Here is a 10,861-nt window from a genome sequence, read left to right as displayed (position 1 = left end):
CACTCTATACTGTATACAGTGCTGTACTGTATATGTATGAGGACACAATGCATGCAGAAATGTGGGAGGAGAATAAATCTTACATAAGTGTTTGAGATGAGGATGCTGTTGTATGAGACACTGCAGCAGCTTCGTTCCTACACACGCACACACCAAAAAGTTCTTTAATCTAAAACTGTTTTGTTTATTATTCGCTTTTTTTTTTAGTTGCTGCAATGTTCAATGAAAATAAAACACAAAAAATGACAAGGAATGCATGGAGCAAGTGCATAAATAAGCCCCAAAATCTTCCCCTATTTATCCCTAAATATATTGTAGCACCATTTGAGTGCTTAAGTGTGCGAGTAGATGTCTCTTGTGTATGCGAGTGTGCGATTGTATATGCACTGTTGTGCGCAAGATTATGTCTACTCAACCTACCTTCTTATGTCACATAAAGAAATTAAACCTCAAACCTTAAAGTACTCATCCTGTGCTCACACTCTGCATGTCCAAATATGTCTGTGGCAGTTCCTTTCTAGTCACGATGACATTTACTCACTGGTTTTTCCCATATCAATAATGTAGGATTATAATTGCTCCCCTTTGAAGTGGCTGTTTAAATAATCCAGAGAGGATTGCTCTTGGCATCCCATTTTCAGCTCAGTGAGGAAAAAAAAAAAAAGATCCTGAATCTAGAGGTTGAGGCTGAGAAGCGGTGTTAGCTACTGGAGGTAGTTAGCTTTAATCTGACGGCCTGGAAATCTGCTCGGCTGTGATTAGTGCCTACAGTGTGCTCACATCACAAGGAGGTGCAGAGAAAGGGATGATTTTTGCTGGAGCGGTACTGAAAAGAAAAAGTTGTAGTTCATTGATCTGTGATGTGCACTCCAGGAGTAGAACAGCGGGTACTCTTTTTTTAACTTTTTAGTGTACCCACTATATTTCAGTCAGAGATGTGTCAGTGTCAACGTTAGTGTCGTCCTAAATTTCCCAGAATTACCTTCAGTAAAAGATGGGTCTGGCCTTGTGGCATTCATCTACCCAGCAGGGGGATGATAATATGTGAGAAAAGCTGAGAAAAGGTTATTAAAACCACTGTGATGGAGTTATTGTATCTCTCTTTCTTGTACGGTTGATTCTTCCTTTGTGATTTTTGAATATCAGTGTAAAATGTAAATCTAGACCTTGCTCTTTGATTCTAGAGAGAGACTGACAACAAAATCTCTCCCTGATGTTTTTAGATTTAATGCTATCCAGCTACCTTGTACTGTAGCTGCACTTAAAATGTCAAACAATAGGTCACATCATTTATGTGTAGCCGACCAGAAAAATGCAGTACTGAACTATAAAACGGAACTAGAAATGAAAGGTACATTGCCAGTGGCCACTTTTTAAAAATGTATTTTGAGGAAAATACATTTCCTTCCTTGTTTGTCCAGTGGTTTTAAATTTAATTTTATGCTACTTTGCAGGGACACATTGAAATATATGAGCTTATAAAATGAAGCTAAATCTGAACAAATTCTCAATTTAGAAATAAAAAAGAAGAAAACAGTTTTTGATTAGAAAACTTAAAACTTTTGTTGCCTGTAACTTTGTACAAAAATGTCACTACAAGGTTGTTGACTTTTTTCATTTTCAGAAACATTTTTCAGTAATAACCTCAGATCCCTTTTGAGCATTTCCTCAGTACATGAGGCTGTTTTGTTTTAGAGGACACAGACTAAGGATAAAAACAAAATTTATGTAACTGAAACAGATCATTTAAACCTTTTCTAGCACTGCTTTTCTCTCATCAGACACTGATGAGGAGAGAGAGTCAGATATCATGTACAATTTAATGAGTTCATATTGTCTCTCCAGAAGCGTATAGTGGTTATATTTATATATTTTATGAGTATTAATGATATCTTCCCTGTATTCAGAGGGTTCGTTGAGGTCAGAGTTCAGCTACAGTGCCAGTGTAGCGGAGAATGGTTGAACATATGGGGACTGTAATTAAAATGGATGAAAGTACATCAGAATGTTGAATAAAAAGAAGATCAAAGTGGTGGCTGGCGACTGGATAAATTATCTATGTGGTTATTTTTGTTGCACAGACATACTCCTAATGAGCGTGTGTAGATAGCCGTATTAAATAATCATCTTCGTTGCGTGGTTTGAGTGAGTTTGCGCTGCCACGGCCTTGAATGCAGCAGCAAAGAATTTCACCGAATTAGACAGAAACTGAGCTGTCATATTGGTTTACAAGACCAACCTTGACGGCACAGAGATGAGAGGCTCAGAACAGACAGCAGTATCAAAACAGAGATGAAGCTGTTTTCTGCCCCAGTTCTCTGCTTCCCAGCCACACTGATTCTGCTCGTAGACAAAGAATTCAATATTGGATGAGCTCACAGGCTCAGACCAGAGTTGGAATCTGAGGGAATAAAGTGTTTCATGCTACACTGCACTCTCCTGATTTGACCATTATGGAAATATGTAAATAAACCCCCACAGAATGCTGGCCGTGCAGCTTCGGGATTGGAGAGCTCTAATTGGGAGCATGACAGAGATGTCAGAGTGCCTGATGAATTTTTAAAGGGCCAAAACAAGGATAATGGCGTTTTTCAAAATCCCACATTGTTGTTTTGTTTGGCAGATTCGTCCTGGATGCACTTTGAGCTTCATTGTTTATTGAACAGCTAAAATTCATCCACTTGGCAAATGAGTAATAAACAATTCATGAGTCATTAAACACAAAGGTTGGTTTGAAAGATTTTTGAGACAAAAAAAGACAATAATGCACTGGAGGAATGTTCTGTCAGGTGAATAATTTCAGAAGCACTGCTGGGCGCTCTTTGATATTTCTGAATCATGTTGAGGCTGAGGGTCGGGCTTTGGTCAGGTGTCTGGCAGTGGATGAAGACCCTGAGGGGACAGAGCATGTGTGAGTCATATGATCCAGGCTTTGGGCCTTCACAGACAGACCAAAGAGGATTGGAAACAAAGGCTCGCAGTGTATTATTTCCGTTGAGGCATGAGCGTGAGGAATTCTCTATTAATCTGTTTCATCTTGTTTTATGAAGCTGTTACACCTAACAGTGTGTGAGATGTGTCAGCGCAGTTGCTTGTCAGAGTCCCCCCTGTGGGAGCCCTGCGCACATTCTCACGGTTTCAGAGCTGCTGGAGGCATATGTGTACTTGACTAACACAGCGTGCATATATACTGTAGTACACATGAACCATACTATAGCAGCCAAGCAAGGAGGAGCAAACACTGCTGAAGTCAGGAGACTTAATGTTTGACTGCACCACTTGATGTAACCCTGTAGATGTGTCATGTTGGTACAAAACCTAAACACTGCTTTTGATCAATCTTTGAAGCATTTTTTACTTTTGCTTGAACACACAAAGTATAACTGGTCTTGAATTTATCAACAAGATGAGAAGTGCAACCACACAGCCGTGCTTTGAATGCTGCCTTAATGCTAATGCCAGCATGCTGATGTTAAGCATGAATATTTATCATGTTCACCATCTTAGTTTACCGTGTTTACTTGGTGACATGTGCTAATTAGCACAAAACACAAAGTTCATCTGAGGCTGATGGAAATGTCGTTAGCTTTGCATGAATTTGATCATCTTAAACCTATTGGGCAAAATGAATTTTTGATGATGATGGCACTATATAAAACATCAGGGGATGACCACAGTTATTACTTTTCTTCCTGTGGTAAACATGAATGTTTGTATAAAAAGTCGTGGCAATCCATCCATGGTCGAGACATTTAATTTAAAACCACAGATGTCAACATGTAGAAGAAAAGTGGGAATCACCAGAGTCATTAGGATTCATCCTCACGAGTCCATAAATGTCTGTTCAAGGTTTAATGGTGATCCACCCAATAGTGGTTGAGATATTTCAGTCTGGTCCAAAGAAATGAACTTACTGACATAGAGGCATGCTGCTAGCATGGCTGAAAACACATAATTCCAGCAATAAATCAGGAAAAAATGAGATAAGCAGGACTTTTCTCCGCTTTGCACATGCAGCATCCTCCTCTCACTGATTATGAAATAAACAAGGTCTTGTACAAATCTCACAGCATGCCGAGGGCAAGGACTTTTTTTAGAATACACACTTGAGCACACAGAGATCTACGCATATACAGCTGCAACAGCACATGCACACATACTTTGCATATTGTGGAAGAAGAGACTATAAACTAACAGGGCTTTTGAGATGCTGGAGAAATAAGTGAAGCTTTTTCCACAAACCTGAGGCCCAGAAAATGTTCAACTTTAATCTTCTGCAGCTCAGGAAGAAAAAAAAAATCTCCACCCACCCTGGCCTAATGAAGTAGACTCCAATGGGAACCCACTGGGGATAAGGAGAGACTGCAGCACATTTGCACGTTTCATTTCAGCTGGAAATCATATTAGCGTTGCAGGGTGCCGAAGCCTGAAGTTGAAATGAACCATGGAGACGATTTAAAGGAGAAAGGGATTGAGGAAAGAGGGGCTGCGATGGTGAATTGAGGGGTGGAGGTTGAATATGGCAGAGAGGAAAGAGATGGAGTTTATGTGGGTGAAATAACAGGAGAGGAAGGAGGGAGTGGAATAAAGGGGAAGAAAAGGACCAGAGGTGGTTGACAATCTAAAGGGGGGAGAGATGAGCAGGAGAGCAGGAGGGCAGAGGAAGAGAGGTGGGTGTTACGAATCTGACATTAGTGTAGGAAATAAATTGGTATGTTGTACACAGAGGAGGAGAGGTCAGCTGGAGTTCAGCAGTGACAGGGCTCCTGAATGTCTTTGTACTGAGGCAGGAGGGCCGGCTGAACATCAAAGACACAGGGTGATGCTGTGGAGGCTGCGGGGTAATCAAACAGTTTGAAACCACTGAAAATTACAATTAAATACATTTCTTGTGCACCTGTTGTCCATTTTTAGTTTATTTTGATTATGACAGCGTTGATAACTGATCAAGTTGCATATAAATGTATGTATGTATCCACGTCAATGAGCTCTTCAATGTCTTCAGTCATAAAATATTTCTTGGAAGGGGCAAAATCACTGGGAATCAACCGGAGAAAACAAATTCTGACTTATTCTGACACACTTTAAGATCTGAAAATCCTGAAATAAAGTGGTGCCATCTTGACTTATCTTTTATCTTTGATGTTTTTTATATCACATCTATGGACCACATGTCCAAACTAAAGTGACTTAATTGAGTGATTGAACACACACTCAGACTTATGATCAGTTATAAATGAAATATGCCAACATTTTAGGTCTAAATTGGACAAGATGCATTTTGTTAAGAGACACTTTTTGCAGTGTTCTCCAGTAGTTTATGTATAAATTCATCATGACACCTGCATTAGATTAGGTAGTTCAGATTAACATTATACTACTGGCGTGTGGCTCTTTTTGACTGGCAGGGATTTTTGCACCTTTAGACCTCGTGGAAATCAATCCATACATTCCTTTAACAAATTAGGTCATTCAGGCATTCATGCGGCTTCTCTTTCATGGATGAATCAGACAGGTGGAGGTCTATTGTGGCGAGAAGAGAAGACCCCATATTGTGTTTCCTGGGTGTGTGAGCGAACAGGAGGCAGTGGGCGGGAATCTCCTCACCTGAAAGTTCAAAGCAGGATAGGGCCAAGGAACCCACCTGGCTCACCTGCTGTAGCTATTAAGCAGTCAACATTAAAGATTCAGCTGCTGTTTTTTCTGAGTAATGCATCCTTTAATTAGCAATTTCCACCCAAAAATGTGCTTTGTTTATTGTTACATTACTTGTAAAGTTTAGCTTCACTGTGCACAATGATGCATGTGCAGTTTAGCACTTGAAGGCTGATTTAATATTTATCTACTGGAGGGTGGATAATGTCTCTGTGCTCACCTTCAATCTGAGTTTAAGACGTGTACCTAATAGCATGATTTATGACATCACAACTCATCTGGAGCTTTTTTTGGTGGAAAAAAACATATCAGACATTGACTGTTATCCCAAAGAGACTATTTTTATATATCTTAAAAGATGTCTGAAGGGGATCTTTAATTTAAGACAAGAAATTAATAGTGCAACCTCCAAAATACTTTACATTTGCCTGATTGGGGGCCCCCTGATGGATGGGGCTCAAAGGAGCCACTTGGTATTGACCTCAGCAGCTAGTTACATTCACTGTTTAACAGATGGTCACAATGAAAACAATCTCTGTATCCAACCTGCTCTGTTGTTCATCTTTTGCTGGTATTCTCTTGTTGAAAGCAAAAAAAATAAATAAATAAAATAAAATTAAAAAAATCAATGAGGTACTTTAAAAACAAACAAACAAACAAACAAAAAAAGACTCGCTCAACCTTAAATGCACCTCTGCTGAATATAGCAGTTTTATCCAAAAATATTGAGCTTACATGAAAAAAAACATTTCAGAATAGATTGATAAAAGGGTGCAGATGGCAACTGTATGAAGTTTTTAAAAAAGCTCTAATAAAGAATTTATTAATACAAAGAGTTGTTGTAGCTGGAGAGGTTGCTCGTCGCAGCCCCCCCTTGCGGAGCCCCTTCCCCCTGTCCTAAACCTCGGTGTTGTGGATCAGCAGCAGTCGAGCCCTTGCCGGAGCAGAGAGTAAGCCCGCCCCGCCGAGCAGAAAGACCGGGCTCTGCCGGTGAGAGGACCGAACAACACTCAGCCTGAGCAGCAGCAGCAGCAGCAGCAACGGATCCTGTACCGAGCTGCTGTGGATCCGGGACGGGTCTGGGAGAAAAAGGAGCAGACCGTAGCTGCAGAAAGACGAGAAGAGTTTTTGTTGGGTGCTTTTGTTTTCAGAAAAAGTTAAACTCTCACACAAACGGATACACGCACAAAACCTTAACTGTTGTTGGAAATATTGCTGCACAGAGCCAAAGAACATCTTGTTTAAGGTGAGCGGATAAACGCGGCGTGCAACAGTGATTTGGTTGAATAGTTTGATGTTTTAGTGTTGTGTTTTTTAACAGGAGGGTTAATTAAAGTTATTAGCCCTGTTTATAAAGCTTTCTAATCACATTTTATTTATTTGACAGTAACTTATTTCATGATTCCATGCAGATTTTTGCCTAATTGGACTAAAACAATCGTGGTTTATGGCCATTTATGGGACATTTTTGTCATAATTGGGCTTGATGGCACTAGATTTCATGGTTAATGCTGCTGCGTTAGAGTGTGCATGGCTCAGTTTACATGATTAATTGGTTATTGACTGTTTGACTTGTCTGAGTGATTTGCTCGAGCATAATCCGTCGTTGATCCAGTTGAATGCAGTGACTTTGAGTTTTCCCACCAGTTTCGTGCACTGAATTCAGTTGTTTTTTTTCCCTTCAAGTGCTGGTATGTGGTGTGTGTGTGAAGAGAGAGAAAGAGGGTATGAGGGAGAGAAACTAGAGAATAAGCATTGCTCTGTGGCTCCATCCAGCTGTTTCTGTGAATGGGGTTTCGGCTCCCTCTTTGCAACTGGTACACATACACACACATGCACACACACATGTACACACTCTTGTATACTTCTGTTTCTTGTCATGTCAGTTCTCTCTGACTGATTTTTGATATCTCCAGCTGGTTTTGCTTGCAAGTAAGAGAAGGAGCAACAGAGAGGAGGAGAGGAAATTTCACAGCAAGAGAGAGAGAGAGAGACCTCAGCACCATTTGTTTTATGCTCTCAAGGCTTACTTTAATATATGAATTAGTTTTCAGTTGAAATGGAAACGCCCAAGGTCTGATTGGGCCATAAATAATCCCTGCAGGAGCAGATATAAACGCTGAGGGAACAGCATGCCCGGGATCCTCTCCATCTCTTCCTCATCTGTGGTGAACACCCTCCTTGCATTTGATTGATGACTTGGACTTTATGTTTTCACAGCTAGAATGTAATCTAAAGACATGCATGCATGCATGCACACTGCAAACATGAATTCTTAAATGTTCTGCATCCACATGCCCCCCACCCTCTCCTGCACAGGCCAGCAGCATTATGTCACCACTCCATGAGGTTAACTTAGTGCTCAGGCATCACGCCACCTCACTGGGAGACCCTATATCATCCTGCCCTGTCACCACAGCACAGCACAGGCAGGGGGTGGAGGAGGGAGGAAGGTAGCAGGACACATACAGAGAGAGAGAGAGAGAAGAGGGGAGAGGGGGATTTGGTGGTGGTGGTTGGGGGGGTGATAACCAAGCTGTTGGGCGATCGGGATTGGATCAGCTAAAGAGGCGGAGGGCAGGGTGTGATGCTGAGGGATCATTTTTATCACATGGCTCCTTCACAGGCGGAGAAGCCCTGAAGGGGCGAAGCGTGAGGCAGCCAAGCGAGATCATTACCAAAGTCATGGCCAATGTGCTTTTGATAGCTTGTCACATTTTAGAGTGGAGTCTTAAAACTGTTTTCTTTTTTTTTTTTCTTTTACATTATTATGAAAGTCAAATTTCTTTTTAGGTTTCTGCCTCTGCAGTCACATAAACCCCCCACCCACCGTCTCCACACAAATTAACAATTAACAAATATGTGTGAGGCAAAACTAGAACACAGCTAGAGGCAGAATCGCAGTTGATGCATATCTGCCACTTGTTCTGAAGTCAGAGAGCGCTGAAATATTAAAGGTGCACTATGTAAGATTTGGCCACCTGCACCAAACAGGCAGCATATCACCAGATGCTTACTGTTTACAGAGAATCTGTGCTATGGTGTCATCAAGATATCAAATGCTATGGAGACATCAGAGCCACTTTCTCACCTGAAAAAAAATTAAAACTTAATAAAGTGACATATTAACAGTCTTACAGCGAAACTTACAGCAGCTTTCTTACCCTGGCTAAAATCTCTGCCATTGCTGGCCAGTCGCCTAGGGCAAAGCTACATATTCTTCCTCTCATGTTGGACTGAGGGCAGACTGAACGCTACAGTGACTCACTATGGCCCTTTAAGTACAAAGTGGTATTACGAGACAGGGCGGACTAGGGCTAGCTGGTTAGCATGCTAACTTCAGAATATATCTCTGCAACACAATACATACATAGACATCTATGACATATTGTCAAAATGGTTATTTCTTCACATTCTGTTGGTAATTTTAGTTAATTTTTGAATGTTTTAAATTAAAATTCTGGCCAAATCTTACATAGTGCACCTTTAAAGACATGTCTACTGTTCAAAACACAGCAGCAGGTTTTTGTAGCTTTTTGCAGCTTAATTTGCTCATTAGATAATCTCATCTGAAAATAACACATAAATGTGCATACAGGGGGTGGGGGGGTGGGGTGGGGGCACATCTGTGCATACAAGAGCGCTCTTACATAAGAAGTGAGGGAAAATCCCACATGAAGCATGTAGTGTATCCCACAATAAACTGCTGATCCACACCTGTGATGCACAATTAGCAAAATGCCCTCTCAGCCCTCGAGGATTTTAATGCTCACAGACTGCCATTTCATTTCGCTGCAGCAGTGATGATGATGACGTTGAGTGGTGGATGTGATTAAAAGCATGCAAGCAGCATGTTGGTATATTTAATTCATTGTCATCATGATGTAACGTAGAGCCTGAATGCCTTGTACAACTGAAACTCCACCTCATACTGCTCTTATGAAACGCCACCGTTGGTATGTTTGAGACAAACCAGGAACTCTTTTGTGCTTTCTAACATAGTACTGAGCTTTCATATGAAATATTGTGTGTGTGTGTGTGTGTGTATAAGTACTATAGGACCCTTAAATTCCTTTGAGGGAATTGTGCACTCAAAGGAGCTCAACAGATATGTTTTCTTGGTTTTGTCTTTCATTTCCCTCCATAATCCATTTCATGTCTAATGTTTCATGTCAGACAAGCAGATCTGTTTGATGTTATGCTGCAGTTCAATTTCTCCTGTGCACTTTTCTTCTTGTTTTTGTAGATACTGTTCATGGGAGTAATGTTGGTTCTGAGATCTAGTTTTGCTTCTGATTCCCCTCAGCTGTGATGTGTCTAACAGCGGGTGCGTCATTGAGATTTCCGTCAGAGTTTCTCGCTGTCAGCCCATTAAAACAGGACAAGAGCAAGAGCACAGCAGGGGAGAGACAAGCTGTCACTCAGACTCCACGCATGCACGCACGCACACACACACATACACACATACACACACACACACACACACACACACACACACACACACACACACACACACTAACACTACCCCTGCATGTGAAACTGTAATTAGTAGCTGCCTGCGTTTGCGGTGACCTTTCTTTTCCTGCTTTTAAAGGCCCATTCTGGACTGGTAGCAGCATCACTAATGGCTTTGCTTGCGTTCATGTAGTTTTCCTTTTCACAGTAACTGATTAATTATCTGATTGACTGATTTGACTGATAAATTATATTTCAAAATATGTTAAGGCTGCATCTTATTATGATTTTCATCATCAGTCAAATTAACTTTTCGATTGATCGACTAATTCCTTTCCTAGTTCATTTGTAAATGCATTTCATCGACTTGCATTGGAAGGATTGGACTGATCTTCTTGTAGAAAGCATTGAGTGAAGGAGGAGATGGTTCTTTTATTGTCTGCTTGTGATTATTTTCAATTATACATCATCATTTTCACATGTAGAATGCTTCAATCCTCATGTGAAAACAATGTCCACACTGTTAAAGGTACAGTGTGTACAATTTAGTGGCATCTAGTGGAACAGACTTGGCAGAGATGGAATATAATAGAGAGCGGGTCCTCTTCCATGAAACCTGCTATGTTGCACCACCATGTTTCTACAGTAGCCCAGAGCGGACAAACACTGGCTATAGAGAGGGCTATTCATGTTTTTTGCATGTTTTGCAGCCACCGTAGGTTCTCCTACATGCTCGAAAGGGGAGGGATAT

The 10,861-nt window shown here is 41.0% G+C and overlaps 1 protein-coding gene across 1 annotated transcript in view; it reads left to right on the top strand.

Annotated features, from left to right (window-relative positions):
• The first annotated feature begins 6,615 nt into the window (after positions 1-6,615).
• The window catches only part of lzts2a (leucine zipper, putative tumor suppressor 2a), a 38,377-nt gene continuing 34,131 nt past the window's right edge, over positions 6,616-10,861 (top strand). The window contains exon 1 of the mRNA XM_044373044.1: positions 6,616-6,901. The gene's annotated coding sequence lies outside the window, so the exon portion shown is untranslated. The remainder of the gene's footprint in view (positions 6,902-10,861) is intronic.

Source organism: Thunnus albacares, chromosome 14 (genome assembly GCF_914725855.1).
Source record: "Thunnus albacares chromosome 14, fThuAlb1.1, whole genome shotgun sequence".
NCBI lineage: Eukaryota > Metazoa > Chordata > Actinopteri > Scombriformes > Scombridae > Thunnus > Thunnus albacares.
This window is presented reverse-complemented; position numbering and strand designations above follow the sequence as displayed.